This window comes from Psammomys obesus, unplaced genomic scaffold (assembly GCF_907164565.1).
Source record: "Psammomys obesus unplaced genomic scaffold, mPsaObe1.curated_primary_1811, whole genome shotgun sequence".
In the NCBI taxonomy this organism is placed as follows: domain Eukaryota; kingdom Metazoa; phylum Chordata; class Mammalia; order Rodentia; family Muridae; genus Psammomys; species Psammomys obesus.
This window is the reverse complement of record NW_026596095.1, coordinates 15,017,967-15,033,276: the sequence shown is the minus strand read 5'-3', so window position 1 is coordinate 15,033,276 and position 15,310 is coordinate 15,017,967. Positions and strand designations below refer to the sequence as shown.

Genomic DNA, 15,310 nt, shown 5'->3' with positions numbered 1-15,310 from the left:
AATCAGCATACGAGGTATTAGACACCATTACAGCATTTTTTGATCAAAGTGTTTTAGTGATTATTCTCCGGCCTCATCTCACTCAGCCCCTGCTGCCCTTTGGTCTGCAGTGGTGGTGAGCACTCCACCATTTTTTTGCTCTTTCATATCTCACGCATCTCTTTGCTCATGTCTCATCTTCATCACCCATTTTTACCCTTTCTTGGTGTCCTTTCTAGACTTTTAGTATTTACATGACACCACCTACACACACACACACACACACACACACACACACACACACACACACACACTACAGTGTAAGATTTGCATTTGAGAGAGGACACTGTATTTGTCTTTCTGAGTTCCTGAGTCTGGGTCTCCTTGCCTAATATTGGTACTTCATATCCATTCATTTTCATACAAATTTTAGTTTTCTTTACAGCTGAATAAAATTTCATTGTGCATGTGTGTTACATTTTTGTTATCCATTCATCTCTGATAGACATCCTAGGCTAGTTCCATTTCTTCCATGCTATACACGAAAGCAGCAAAAAAAATGGGTGTGTAGTATCTCTGATGGTGTGCAGGCCTTTGGGAAAATGCCCAGGAGTGGTATAGCTGGGTCATTTAGTAATTTTAAGTTTATTTTGGTTTGGTTTTAAAGTTTACAGAGATAAGATTTCTAAAAAATATTTATTATGTATACAATGTTCTGTCTGTATGTACACCTGAAGACCAGAAGAGGGCACCAGATCTCGTAGATGGTTGTGAGCCACTATGTGTTTGCTGGGAATTGAACTCAGGACCTCTGGAAGAGCAGCCAGTGGTCCCAACCTCTGAGCCATCTCTCCAGCCTAGTAGTTTTAGTTTTAATGTTTTTTTTTTTTTTTCCTTTGGTTTTTCGAGACAGGGTTTCTCCTGTGTAGCCCCAGCTGTCCTAGAACTCACTCTGGAGATCAAGCTGGCCTCAAACTCACAGAGATCTGCCTGCCTCTGCCTCCTGAGTACTGGGATTAAAGGCATGCAACACTACCACCTGACCTTAATTTTTTGAGAAACTCCCAAACTGATTTTCATGACTTCCAAACTCATTTATAATCTGACCAGCAGTGAATAAGGTTCTCTCTTTCTCACATCCTCACCAGAATTTGTTGGTAGGTCTCTTGACTACCAACATTCACCATCTGACTTCAGTGAGTCTCAAAGTAGTTTCATTTTCCCTGGTGACTAAGGATGTTGAACACTTTAAAGAGTATTTATTGATTATTTGTATTTCTCCTTTTGATAACTGTTTCCTCATAGTTCTTTTATTCTTAGTATATACTGAACATTTGTTATGTTAGAGTCGCCAAAAAAGATACCAGGATACACGGTATATAATGGCCTTATAACTGTAACTAACATATGCCCGAATTGCATTAGGAACCCAAATGCATAGAAAGCAATGCAGGTAAAATAGAAAGGGTAATTTTTCATGCTAGGGAAAAGCATGGCCTCCAGCAGCCCGGACAGGTAAGGCTTGGCTCTCTATCTCAGCATTTCAGTTAGAGTGGAATATGGAATAATGGTGAAAAGCAAACAAGGGGAGATTTAACTGATACAGCCTTATCGGGAAGAAGGACAGATAAAGAGGTCCAGTGACCCCTAAGTGCAACTTTTGGATGCTGACGTGAGGGTTAGGTTTTTAAAGAGTGGGAGCTATGCTTATTTCAGCGGTCCTGGTCAGGGTGTGGTCCCAAATGTCAGTGATCTGAAAAATCATTGCCAGAGAAGGCAGGGGGCTCTCACTACGATACGTGCCCCCTGAGGAAGGTATGTGTCCTGTTGGATTTTGCTCTGGAGTTCAGGGTGATTATGGCTTTCGGGCAATGTGTTAGCTTAGTGTCTTCAGTCAAACTGAAGGAGACAGGGAGATGGAATGAAGGCAGTGATGTTAGACTCTCCTCTGGTGGCCCAAGTGGTGTTTACAAAAGCAGCTTGGAGGTATCGACTGTGGAGCTGCATTTTTGATTACTACTGTCTGTTCTGACTATGGTTTTGCTTCATTAAAATTTTAATGATTTCCTGACAGTGGTGATGCACACCTTTAGTCCCTGAGCTTGGGAGGCAGAGGAAGGCAGATCTCTGTGAGTTCCAAGACAGCCAAAGCTACACAGAAAGACCCTGTCTTGCAAAGAAAACCAACCAACCAAACAACCAACCAAACAAAAAACTCTTAATGATTTTAAATTTTCTTACCTTAAGTTTTATATTCATTACAATGTACTGCAATGAAATTAGGGTAAAATAGCCTTCCAATTCAATGGCAGTTGTGGTGGTTTATATTTGTAACCCCAGCATTCAGGAGGTTGAGGCATGGAGGTTGCTGTGAGCTGGGGACCTGCCTGGGCTATATAGTAAACCCCCCCCCCCCCTTTTCTCTGAGTACTCTTGACTGTCCTGGGCTAGCTTTGTAGACCAGGCTGGCCTCAGAAAACCTTATCTCAAAGGAACAAAGATAAGATGGGATGGAGGAGCTAGCTCCGCAGAGAGAAAGTACTTGCTAAGCAAGGATAAACCTTGCATAGTTCTGATCCCCGGCACCGTGGCACCACATCTCTGTGACCTCCGTGCTGGGGGAGGAGCCTTGAAAACCCCATTACTTTCTGTTCTTATCCCAGAAATATTAGTCCTCCCCTGCCCCCATTCTGATAGGCTCATTTTGTGTCAGATAGCTATAGGTGGTAAATGAATGGTTCCTGAATGAATGCATTCAGTCGGTGCGAACAGGCTGCCTTGGTTTTATTCCTGCTCCTCTGTCTGTGTGGGTCCATAAGTGTATTTTGGTCTGAGTGGAGATGAGCTCTGTCATGATGAGAACTTCACACTGTATCAAGTGTAAGAGTTACGTCCCTAAGGCCTTCCATGGACCATACTCTATGATGACTAGCTTAAAACATCACCTCCCCCCACCCATCCAGATCTCACATCATAAACTTATGTTCAGGGGATATTCTGTTGCCAGGTAGTTTGGGCAGTGGCAGAGGGTTTTGGAGGATGAGGTCACCCCCGCAGCATGGGCATCCTGACTCCTAAAACACCCTTCTTCTCTAAAACAGGAGCGGGTCTTCAGGTCCTGCCATGTACCTGCTACACACAGGCTGGGAATGAACCCCAAATGCAGTTTATGCTGCTCCCCCCCTTCTGTTAGCAAGCGAAGGAACCAGACCACCAAAAAATATTTTGTAAGAAAACAACAGATCCCGACTCTGTACCACCTGCTTCCCCGCAAGCCGGGGGCACGGAGTGATGCAACCTACAAGCGTGGAAGGGGCTGGCGGATGGGCTGTCTGGGGCTGGTCTGATGTCAGAGCAGATCATGTGGTGCTCTGTAGGCAGCTGGGACTGGCCCGCGGGAAGCACATGGATTACAGTCTGAGGCTGTGATGGGAAAGTCGGTGCCCGGGCTGCTGTCTCGCACACATCGGTAGGCAGGGAAGCTGGGGACTCCGGCTCGCCCTGCCCCGGGGCCCCTCCCGCTGCGTGGTCGCGGACAATCGCTGAGAGAAGCCGCTGCTGCTCCAGTAAGTGCTTCAAGAAGGGCTTTGTTCGGAGCCCTGGGTAGCCGGGAGGAAGTGTTGGTGTGGATGTGGGGGATGTAGGACGCCCTTTGTAAACCGCGCTCGGGATCTGGGCTGGGTAGCATGGCTTTCCATGCCATCCCGGGAAGTCAAAGGCAGCGCCCCCGATGTTCAGATGATCCCCAGCCCCGATCGATTTATTTATTTATCTATTTATTTATCTATTTACTTATTTATTTATTTATTTATTTTTGGTTTGTTTTCACGTGATGTGTTTTTTTCTGATTTGCAGTTTCTGTTTGTTTGTTATTGCTTTTGTAATGGAAGGGCAGATTATTAATTTTTTTTTTCCTTTTAGACATGATTAAAGTGAATTTGTTTCAGATTCCCTAACCCTGTGTGGACTTGTTTTCTCTGTGGCAAGCGAGGGGCGCGGAGAGGGTGGGAGCTCCCTCCGTCAACATCACTGCTTCTTAAGATTCAGGGTGTGTTTGTGCCGGAGGGGCATGTGGTGGTTGACCACTCTTCCCTGCTCTGGGTAAGTAGGTGACAGGAGGAGAAGCAGGCTGAAGCGGCAGTAAGGACACGGTTCGTTTTGCTGAACAGTGGGGCTGCCAGGAGATTGACCCCCCCTCTCCCTTCCTAGTTACATTTTGCATTAGGCACTGTCAGCCGGCAGAACAGACAGCGGAGGAAAAATGATGGAGTTCTCACTCTTTTTCCCAGCAAGCAAATGATCCTTTTCTGCTTCCGATGACCAACTAAGGTGCTGCAGGGCGAGACGTGCCTATTTCTAGGCATTATAGTTTTGTTTTTCTGACGGCAGAGTCTGGTGCTGTACTCGCCCCTCAGGCCTGTTCCTCAGCTCTCCAGCATCTTAGGTGTGGCATTTTTGGAGTACGAGAGCAGAGATGGAATACCGTCTCACTGTTCCTCCCCGGCATATTACACTCAGTCTTTTTCAGAGGCTGGAAATAAATACTTGAGCTTGGAAAGCAACAGCAGGGGGATTTGGGAGAACAGATTGTTTGTTTTCTCTGGCCTGAGACCCCTCTCTTCTGTGAGCTCTTGATAGAGTTTTAGGTCCAGGTGTGTGGTATCGACTTGAAAGCCAATATACAGATAATCAGACCCTGTTTTTAATCAATGGTGCTCCCCTCCCCCAAAATAAAGCCGTGACCTCTTAGAAGCAATAGACTGAGGCTTTGGGGTCAAAAGACTGATTCCAGAAGTGTATAGGCTTTGAAGAAACTTTTAGGGTAGGAAAGATGCTAGAAAGGAAGCAAAGGTCTGTTTAGGTGTGGTGAATTCGCCTCTACAGCTTTCTGCAATCCACGGTTTAAGTCACAGAACACCAAACAACAGACAGGAGCCTGCCCCACCCATCAAGCCGTGAACATGGAGCCTTCGCTTCCCATTTCACCCCCCTGAATTGCATAAGCTAATGCAGAAACAGGGCTAGGATTCATCTCCCCAGTCTGTGTGCCACAGGTATAAGCCTTATGAAACAAAGCAAGAAAAAAATGAAAATGATTTTTTTTTTTTTGTCCTGCTTCCCTGCTATGGATTAAAGTTGGCTTTATTCTGGAAAGGGTTCTACCACTCCTAGTCATGCTTCACTTAGGGGAACTCAATATGAAGAATGCATCCGGAGGATGTTCCTTTAAGCCAGCAATCCCTGCCTCCTCAGACTAGATGGAAGCCACACCTCCCTTTTTGGTTCCATGCCAAGACAGTCTCTCTGAATGTGGGGGCCCGATAAAATGATGCCTACACTTGAGCAGGCTAATGCCCCATGCATGAGGCTGAGGAGCCGTCATTTGACTGCAGACAATGCTACCTGTTTCCCCAGGAGATGCTCATTTATGGGCATTTTAGCTTTTAGAACTTCTGAAGAAATTGTTGTTAGCTGGGTGTGGTACAGTGGCACACACCTTTGGCCCCACTGTCTGGGAGGCAAGGTGATCCTACTCAACTGTGAGTCTGAAGCCAGCTTGGTTGGAGAGTAAATTTCAGGCCAGCCAGGGTTACAAAGTGAGAGCCTGTTTCAAGATAAGACAAATTTAATATTAATGTGAAAAGGTGAAAGAAAGTTACCATTTTTTCAGCCCCCCACAAGCTTCTTTTCACAGCTGTCTTACTTATAAAAGTAGGCGGAGTAAAACTGTGATGGAGGGACCAGCCACATACCACAATCTACTTTTCATGGAAGGCACTGTGGTTGGACTAGAGCTGAGGGCTGACAGTAGTCTTCACATTTATAGGGAGGAAAATTGTCCAGGGATGAGAAGACAGTTTATCTCCTTTAGGTTATTTTTGCCTTTTACTAAACCATCATATTACCAGGATAGTAAAAATCACCAAAACTTCATGTTTCTTCCAAATGTCTTGGGAAAAAAAAATCACAAAGGTGACAGAGGCAGGAGGATTGCTGTGAGTTCGAGACTCCAGGCCAGCCTGGTCTACAAAGCGAGTCCAGGACAGCCAATGCCACACAGAGAAGCCCCATCTTAAAAAATTCAAAAGAAAAAAGAAAGAAGGCGAAGCTCTGTTTTATCTTTGGGGAGTGTCGTGTGTGTAAGTCTCTCCTGCTCCTTAGGGTTTCTTGATCCTGGCTTTATGGGAGTGTGGACCTCCCTGATTGAAGCACCAACGCATCATTTCTTAGTTACTGCAAATGCCACACATACCAATAATTCAAGGCCCCCTATCTGGATAGTTTTCTGAGTTCTACAATATTCTTTGTTTAATACAGGACTGTCGAGGTGACTTATTTAAAACTGTTTAAATGGTGGTTAACTCACTGTAAAGTTTCAGACTAATTTTGCTATTATGCTAGGCCTAAATTGGATTAAATAAATACTTGTTGATTGAAGTAGGAAACAAATATATACTGCACTGCAATGCCTGATTCTGAGTATGCCAACTGTATGTTTCTCTGATTCACTTTGATGCTGGGGTTGAGCCCAGAGCCTTGGACATTCTCTACCACTGAGCTTTGAGCTCAGACTCTACTAATATTTAAAAGGTGGTCCAACTAGCCAGGTGTGATGGCGTAGGCCTTTACAGGCAGATCTTTGCGAATTTGTGGCCAGCCTGCTCTACATAGTCATAGTCAGTTCCTGTCCAGCCAGGGCTACATAGTGAGAATCTGACTCTCAGAAAAAAAAGTAAGCCAATTAAATGCTGTTCCACAATGTTATTAGAATGCCCATCTGTTAATTATTCAGGCTAATTTTAGCCAGAGTGAAATTCATTTATTGACATGCAATCAGTATAACTATGAATCAGTGTCATATGTAATTCATCTATGTGTATGTAAAAACAGCAAACACAAAATTAAATTGCATGTTGATTAATTACCTTTTATAGGAACATCGGTTTCAATGCAGAGGTCCTCTGATTATCTGTTTGTTGTGTAAATACCAGCTTTAACTGGTGCAGGGCGGGACTTCTTTTCATTCTAGACATTAAGCTAAGTGATGTGTTGGGAGAAACTTATCCTCATGGCTTTGAGTAGTCCTAGCAAGAATAATTGGAACACTGTTCTAAACAGTCTGCACCCTCTAGCTCAGAAACAAAGGGCTGGATGTGTGACATTTCTAAATGGTGACATCGTTAAGGACCCCTCCAAATGATAACATATAGCAACCTCTAGATTACGGCAGAGGGGAGCCAGGAGAGGGAATGAAACATGACTTCCTTAATGTGGACAGAAACATCCCGTAACTGAAATGACTGCTTATTTCAGCTAAGGGGAAATGCCACCCTAGCCTCCCCCAAAAATTCATTTGGCTCTCAAAGCTGTGACTATTTGCTGCTGGACCAGTTGTGAATTTCACTGTTTGAGGTCTTAGGTTCTTTACCCAATCCATTTAGGCAGAAAGTGCAAGCAAATATCTCTTGTTACAAACAAAGAAACAGATTTAAGTTCATGCTAATGTGTTCACAGCCAGAGCCAAAAGCTTTTCAGGGTTTTTACAGCACACTGGGCTCGTAGCCCATCCACCCAAGTGTCTAAGTAGACTGAAGTTATGGACCAGCCCATTGTCTGCAGCATCCCAGGAGAGCCTGAGGCCTCCGTTCACTGTGCTGTGACTTCTGTTTTACCTAAGACCTGAGATTAGCATTTGGGGTCAATGGAACTTACAGTTGGCTTTTCTTTTCTTTCTTAATAAAACAGTATACTTTTCCAATCTATTAGTTCTGATTTTTCTTTTAACAGTTTCTTTTTAAAAGATCTATTTATTTATATGTGCATTGGTACACTGCATGACTGTGAGAGGGTGCTAGATCCCCTGGAACTGGAGTGACAGACTGTTGTGATCTGCCATGGAGGCGCTGACAACTGAACTGGGGTCCTTTGGAAGAACAGTCAGTGCTCTTAACTGCTGAGTCATCTCTCCAGCCTCTGTTAATAGTTTCTTAAACTTTATGTACACTTATCTGTCTAGGTTGTGTAGGTGAAGACCTGTGTAAAACTGTTTTTGTGTTGTGTTTTTTTGTTTGTTTGTTTTGTTTTTTTAACCTTGGGTGTTATATAAGTCTTCAGCCTATTTTTGTCCTTTGTCTTGAGTATGGAGAAGAAGGCACACAAAACTTTTGTGTAACTCTCGCACTTGAGAATGTAAATACAACACAGCCTTTGAGATGACTGGGTAGAAAAACATTTTTGTGCATACTGATTTAGAGAAATATCCACTGTTTCTATGTTAGAAAGAAAATTCCATCCTTCAAGACCCAGTACTGAGTTTGTTGACATTATTTAGAGCTTTTATTCCTTCACTCTATTCATCAACTTACATTCTGTACACCAGACTAATTGGCCATTCATGGAAGTATCATGAGAAGTGGTAGTAATAATTATTATAGAAAAGATTTTTCCCACTCACTACTAAGGTGATGGTGAAACACCTGTTACAAAACATAAACTAACAAGGGAGCTGCTTAAACCCGATTGATCTACAAATACAAGTTTTACGCGGCACAGGAACTTTAGAAATTAAGACCCAAAGAAACAGGTAGGTTTATATTCTTCCACTTTGGTGTTTGTTGTAGAAAGATGTAGAGAGCTCTGATGATGCACAAAAGCAGAAGAGACACAACAGGTATAGGTTGAAGTTAGTGAGTCTGGTGACCATAGCAAATGTTTCTTCAAAGGTAATGGTCTAGGGTGGGCACCTCTCCCATGAGAGTCCTTAGACCTAATGGAGAAGGTCACGGAATTCCCTTCTCTGATCTCCCTGGGCACCAGAGCACACATTTTCTGCTTTGGTTTTTTCAAATGTCAAGGTGCTGTATTTTGGGGTGGTGTGTCCTAAGCCCCATCACCCTTGGAAGCTTCAGCACTGCCATTTGCAATGGCCCTTTTTTTTTTGTTTTTTTATTTTATTATTTTATGTGTATTAGTGTAAAGGTATCAGATCCCTTGGAATTGGCGCTACAGACAGTAGTGAGCAGCCATGTGGGTGCTGGGAATTGAACCCAGGTCCTTTGGAAGGGCAGACAGCGCTCTTAACCATTGAGCCATCTCTTCAGCCCTGCAAGGTCCTATTCATTCTAACACTTCACTTGTGTGGACATTTTACAGAAGATGGACTTGGTTGCTCATATGGCCGTCCGTACTGATTCCAGGGAGGTCCCTCTAAGTCAAACACTCTTTGTTTTGTTTGTTTTCTCTCTCTCTCTTGGCGGGTTTCTCTGTGTATCCCTGGCCTTTTTGGGACTCACTATATAGACCAGGCTGGCCTTGAACTCAGGGAGGGTTCCTCCTGTTTTTAAAAGCATCCTATCACTTGTAAATTGCTATAGAGTTGTAGACACAAAGTTGAAGGTTGCCATAGGGACCTCTTTATGTGTAATATATATTTGGTGTTTGGTGCAAGATTTTTTTTCCCTGGAGATAGGTTTTTTTTTTTTTTTTTTTTCTGTGTAGCCCTGGCTGTCCTAGAACTCCCTCTGTAGACCAGGCTGGCCTCAGACTCAGAGATCCATTTACCTCTGTCTCCTGAGTGTGGTGTAAGAGATGTTGACTTGTAGAAGAAAATGCTTTTCTTTTGGGTTATATTTCATTGCTAATAAATGTAGTGCAATATGTTAAAAGGTGTGGGACCTCATTAAATGCAAGTAAGCTTCTTAGTCATACTCTAGGGGTGTCTAGAAGATTCTCCACAGGCTGGTTGGGTGGTTTTTTTTAATTGTAATTTTATTTATTTATTTATTTTAATTTTATTTTTATTTATTCACTTTATATCCCAGCTGTAGCCCCCTCCCCCCACCTCCCAATCCCACTCTCCCTCCCTCATCTCCTCTAATCCAGTCCACTGATAGGGGAGCCCCTCCCCCAGTCCACTAATAGGGGAGGTCCTCCTCCCCTTCCATCTGACCCTAGTCTATCAGGTCTCCTCAGGACTGGCTTCATTGTCTTCCTCTGTGGTAAGGCTGCTCCTCCCTCAGGTGGAGGTAATCAATGAGTCAGCTAGTGAGTTCATGTCAGAGACAGTCCCTGTTCCCATTACTATGGAACCCACTTGGATACTGAACTGCCATGGGCTACTTCTATGCAGGAGTTCTAGCTTATCTCCATGCACGGTCCTTATTTGGAATATCAGTCTCAGAAAAGACCCCTGTGCCCAGATTTTTTGGTTCTGTTGCTCAATTTGTGGAGCTCCTATCCCCTCCAGGTCTTTCTATCTCCCTCTTCTTTCATAAGATTCCCTGAACTCTGCCCAAACTTTGGCTATGAGTGTCAGCATATGTTTTGATACCCTGATGGGTAGATCTTTCAGAGGCTCTCTGTGGTAGGTTCCTGTCCTGTACCCTGTTTTCTCCCTCTTCCAATGTCTGTCCCATTTGCCTTTCTGAATGAAGATTTGAGCATCTTACCCAGGGTCCTCCTTGATTAGCTTGGCTTTTTTGTTTGTTTGTTTTTCTTTAGGGGAGGTGTGGTTAGCTTTTTTCTTCCCCTTCTTCAGCATAGAATTGTCTTAGTGAAAACAGTAGAATAAAAAGAAATGTGTTATAGGATCTTCTTTAAACAGTCTTATCAACTTCATCTGAAACGTAGTAGCTTTATAGTCAATTTAGCTCACAGTTCAGGGATCAAGGTCTTTTCAAAATAATCCAACATGCCAATCAAATACTAATATAAGTCTAAAGAGGTACAATACAGTATTTATTACATTTCCCTCCTTTACAGTGTCAGCCCTGTCCTGAGCCCTTGCCCACTTGCCCTTGGTGTCTCTAAGCTTCTGGAAAGAAGGGCCAAATGTTGCCCTCTTCACAGAGTATTTGGCCAGGATGTTGGTTGTTCACAAACCCAGCACCATTGAGGGGCTATCTGGAGAAGCATGAACTGAAACTCCAGCGCAGGAGTCCTTACCATTTTAAGAGAAATTAGAAAATAAAACTTAAGTGATTTGAACCATACTGCTTTGTGCTTTATTGTTTACCAAGTCATTTTTTTTTTAAGTCCTTTCAGGCCATGCGTTCAGAACACACTCTGTGGGGTCTTGTTTTAGACATTTAAAGTACTCTTGGAGCCCTTTAATGGTGTGGTGGTGCATACCAGCACATGGGAGACAGAGGCAGGTGGATCACTGAATTTGAGGGCAGCCTGGTCTACATAGGGAATTCCAGGACAGCCAGGGCTACACAGAGAAAACCGGTCTCAAAAAACCAAACAAACAAAACCAAAAGTATACTCTTGGCATTAGGCATGTGACATATGAAAAGTAGGAGAATCTTGAGTTCAAATCTAGCCTTGGCTACATAGCAAGAACACTCAGTTTTTATCTACAGGAATTTTTTTTTTAAATAAGTGTAATTAGGGACCCAAGTGCTAATGAGAAAAATAGGCTGTAGAAATTGGACGCAAGCACCCGTCCCCATTTGGTGCTGAAGTACTGACGCCATAGTTTGTGCCTTTCCCCTGGGGCTTGATATTATTGGCTTTTATAACAAATGGGACACTAAACCATCCATAATAGAAGTGTGAATGAAGGAAACATTAAACCATCCTCGACAGAGAACACACGGACTTGAAAAGTAGATATTCCTCCTTCTTAAGTTACGAAATATTTTACTTTGCTCGGGAGAGACCATGATTGTTCCACATTATAAAATCTGTCCTTGCTAAAACTTAGTTGATATGTATGAAAGCATATTAATTCTAATTCTACAGGAGCGTTTAGATGAGTACTCTGTTTTTTGTGTGTTTCATCCCAGTATTGCATGGTATCCAGTTTCAGAATAAACCAACTCCAATGAGAACATTTGGCCCAGATGTTACTAAAAATAATTGTTGCTGTAAAATTTCACACAGAGAATAACATTCCAGCCCTTGTATTTGTTATGCAGGCTTGCTTCATTTTCCGTTTAGGATTGAAAAGAAAAATGTCAGGAAAAAAAATTTTAAAGGATGTGTATTGTATAAATGCCAGTATGCTGCTTTAGATCAGTCTATTTTTTTTTTTTAATAAGTAGGTGCTGTAGTTTTCATGTACTTTCATGTTCAAAGTCCATGTTGGAAAAATGATAACATCTCCCTGCAGCCAGCCAGAAGCTCTTGCAGACTCCTCAGCACTTTGCTGAGACAAATAGGTTGTAAGGACACAAAGTGGTGCCTAGTGTCTGGGTTGGTGAGACAAGTGTCATTTAGATGCAGGGCTTTGAAGATGAACTCAGTTTCTGTCCAAGTCACTAGAAAAACAAACAGAGAGTGGCTTTGTTGTTCCCACTGAAGAAAATCCTCAGCGGTTTTACCAAGGAGAGTGTTGGGATACCAAAACGTAAAAAGTTTTAATCAGAATAAACGAAGCATGAGGTAGAGGGTAAAGGAAAAAAAACACAGGGAACCTGTACTGCCAATCCTTAGGCCCTGGTAATTCTAAAACCTGGAACACCAGACCGCAGGGCAGGACCGGTGGCTCTGGATGCCACTTTAGTGGTGCCAGGGCACCACGTAATGTAAATAGAATAAGACACCAAAAGGAGACTGTTGTAAGAAGTGACTGGTGATCAGTTACTGGTGATCAATTAGTTAATGATTAGTTCTGATGGTACCTGATGCACTCAGCTGAATAATTTACCCTTTAAAACCCATAACAGAGTGTCTCAGATGCAAATGATGACTTTCGTTTCTTGCTGTTCTCAGTTTGCATGTCGCTGTATTCCTCTTTTAAATACAAATAAAAACACTTACGTATAAAAGACAGCTATAAACCAAGCGTGGTGGCACAGGAAGAAAATCTCAGCACTTCAGTAGTAGAGGCAGGGTAATCAAGCAGATTACCCTCCACCGTAACAAGTTCAAGGCTACATGAATCTCTGTCTTAAAAAAAAAAAAAATAGGACCAGCAAGATGGCTTATCATGTAAAGGCAATTGCTGAGAAAGCCTGGTGATTTGAGTTCCGTCCTCAGAACCCACATGGTGGAGGGAAAGAACAAATTTCCAAACCCTCTGACCTCTATAAGCATGACAGTGGCACACACCCATAAAAGTAAACATGAATAAATAAATATATAGAAACTTCTTGAAAGTCAAAACCAAAGACAAATGATGGCTGTGTATGTGCAGTGTTTTTTTTTTTTCCCTTTTGGTTAATTTCCACACTACAGTACCTTGTATATTTGAGTACTTATAATGAATAGTACACTGTGAGATTTAAATAGTTGTGTTTTAGTAGACATGATTACCAGATTTCTCTTACTCTGTGGATGTGAATTTGGAATAATTGTGTTAGAAGGATACCTACACTTAACCTTTTATTAGTTACTATTAATCACATGGCCTTAGGCAAATCTTCCTTCTTCCTTCCTTCCTTCCTTCCTTCCTTCCTTCCTTCCTTCCTTCCTTCCTTCCTTCCTCCCTTCCTTCCTTCCATGTATTCTTTCTGATGCATTTTTCTTTTAAAAACTTTTATTCTTATTTTTAAGAATCTATAAGTGTATGCACACATGGCTTTGTGCCTGATGAGGCAAGGGGAAGGTACGGGATCCTCCAAAGCTGGAGGTACAGACAGTTACGAACCGCCTTAGTTGGGTGCTGGGAACTGAACCTGGGTCCTCTGGAAGAGCAGTAAGTAAGTGTTCTTAACCACTGAGCCATCTCTCCAGCCCCCTTCTTGGTTTGTTTCCAGTCTGAGTAGTGACCATGATTAATTTTTTCCAGAGGTTGTTTGTCTTCATACATTAAAAACAAATAAAGAAACCCCCATGTTCTGAGCTTTTTTCTATGAATGGCAGTTCTGCTGTTAGTCCTTTTGGAGGCCTGCCTGCATCTGGCTCACGCTGGGAGAGCCTGCTTTACTGGATACTCTCTGATCCAGCTGGCCTCCTACCCCAGCTTCATCAGGGTTCCCAGCTCATTTTCGGTATTACACAGTTACTCCGACGGAATCCCGACTCTGTGTTACTTCTAGTGTTCTGCCTAGAGTTGATGTGGGAACTCAGGCACAAAAGGATCATGATGAGCTAATGTCCCTGCAAACTTTCTTGGAGAATATGTGTCATTCGCTTTAAAGTGGATATAGTACATTATCTTTTGTGGTGGCTCATGTAAATTGGAGGTTCCCTCTTTCTTGATATTTCTTGCTCTTACAGGTTCTTTATCTTTGGGTCATCTTAGTCTTTGGCCTCTTCCTCCTCACAAAAAAAGGCTGCCTTTCCTCCCTTCCTCTGTAGACTTTCTGCTTCTGGCATCTTCTCTTTCTTGCTTTCGTCTTTCAGTTCTCCGGAGTACCATGTCTCCAAGAAGTGACAGGAGGTTTTCCACTCTTCTTTGGAGAACACTGTCTATGTAACTGATGAAGCCAGCCACTCTCAGTTTTACTTCATTTCTCTCCCTCATGTGCCTAGGTAATGACCGAGAAGCGCCGTGTTTTCATTCCACGACCCCATGGGTTTCAGATATACAGCATTCAAAAAGGTAAAGGGATTGGCAAGGAGGTGCTGATCATGGTGGACTGGGAAAGAGCAGGTAGCTCCTGACACTCAGGATCAAGCTGAGTTTCGTGGCATCTGCTTCAGGAGCACACACATATTTTAGGAACAGCCCAGAAGACAAGCGCTCGTTTCGATCATCCCAGTGTGTGCCTTCTGTCTGTTTTGACATGAGGTTATCTTAAATGTGTGCCGACACTCTAGCGAGTGGCTGGCGCTAAATATTTTGAGAAATGTGAATGGCTGCCCTGTGGTACTGAAGCATGGCTTGGTAGGGATGCATGCCATCCCGCGTATTGGTTGAGACATGGAACACCACAAGCTCGCCGAATGGCATTGCTTCTTAATGGAAATTACGTTACAGTTGACAGACAGGAGAGTACTGGGGTTGTGGCTCAGTGGCAGAGTGCTTGCCTAGCATGCTCAAAGCCCTGGGTTCGATCTCCAGTACTTCAAAAGAAAGTTAATTATTAACCTGAGAGGTGGAAGATCCATGAACAGAGAAATAGTTCATTTATTTTATTTTTTCATGATTTTTTTTTCTCTTGAGACAAGGTATCACCATGTGGGTGCTGGGAACTGAATTTGAATCCTCTGTAAAAGCAGTAACTTCTCTTAACCTCTGAGTCATCTCTTGAGCCCCTTTTTTAATTTTTTCCCAGTCTGAATGCTGACAAAATCATCGTGACACTTTGGAGGCTGAGGTAGGAAAATGCCATGAGTTCAAAGCCAGCCTGAGCCATTAGCGTGAGACCATATTTGAAAAACCTTCCAACAATGATAGCAAACTTAAAAAAGGCCCCTGTTTGTGACTGTTCCCGCCAAG

At 43.0% G+C, this 15,310-nt stretch overlaps 1 protein-coding gene across 1 annotated transcript in view; it reads left to right on the top strand.

The window, feature by feature from the left end:
- Positions 1-3,415: 3,415 nt before the first annotated feature.
- Ank2 (ankyrin 2) overlaps positions 3,416-15,310 on the top strand; it is a 467,017-nt gene continuing 455,122 nt past the window's right edge. The window contains exon 1 of the mRNA XM_055628050.1: positions 3,416-3,545. The gene's annotated coding sequence lies outside the window, so the exon portion shown is untranslated. The remainder of the gene's footprint in view (positions 3,546-15,310) is intronic.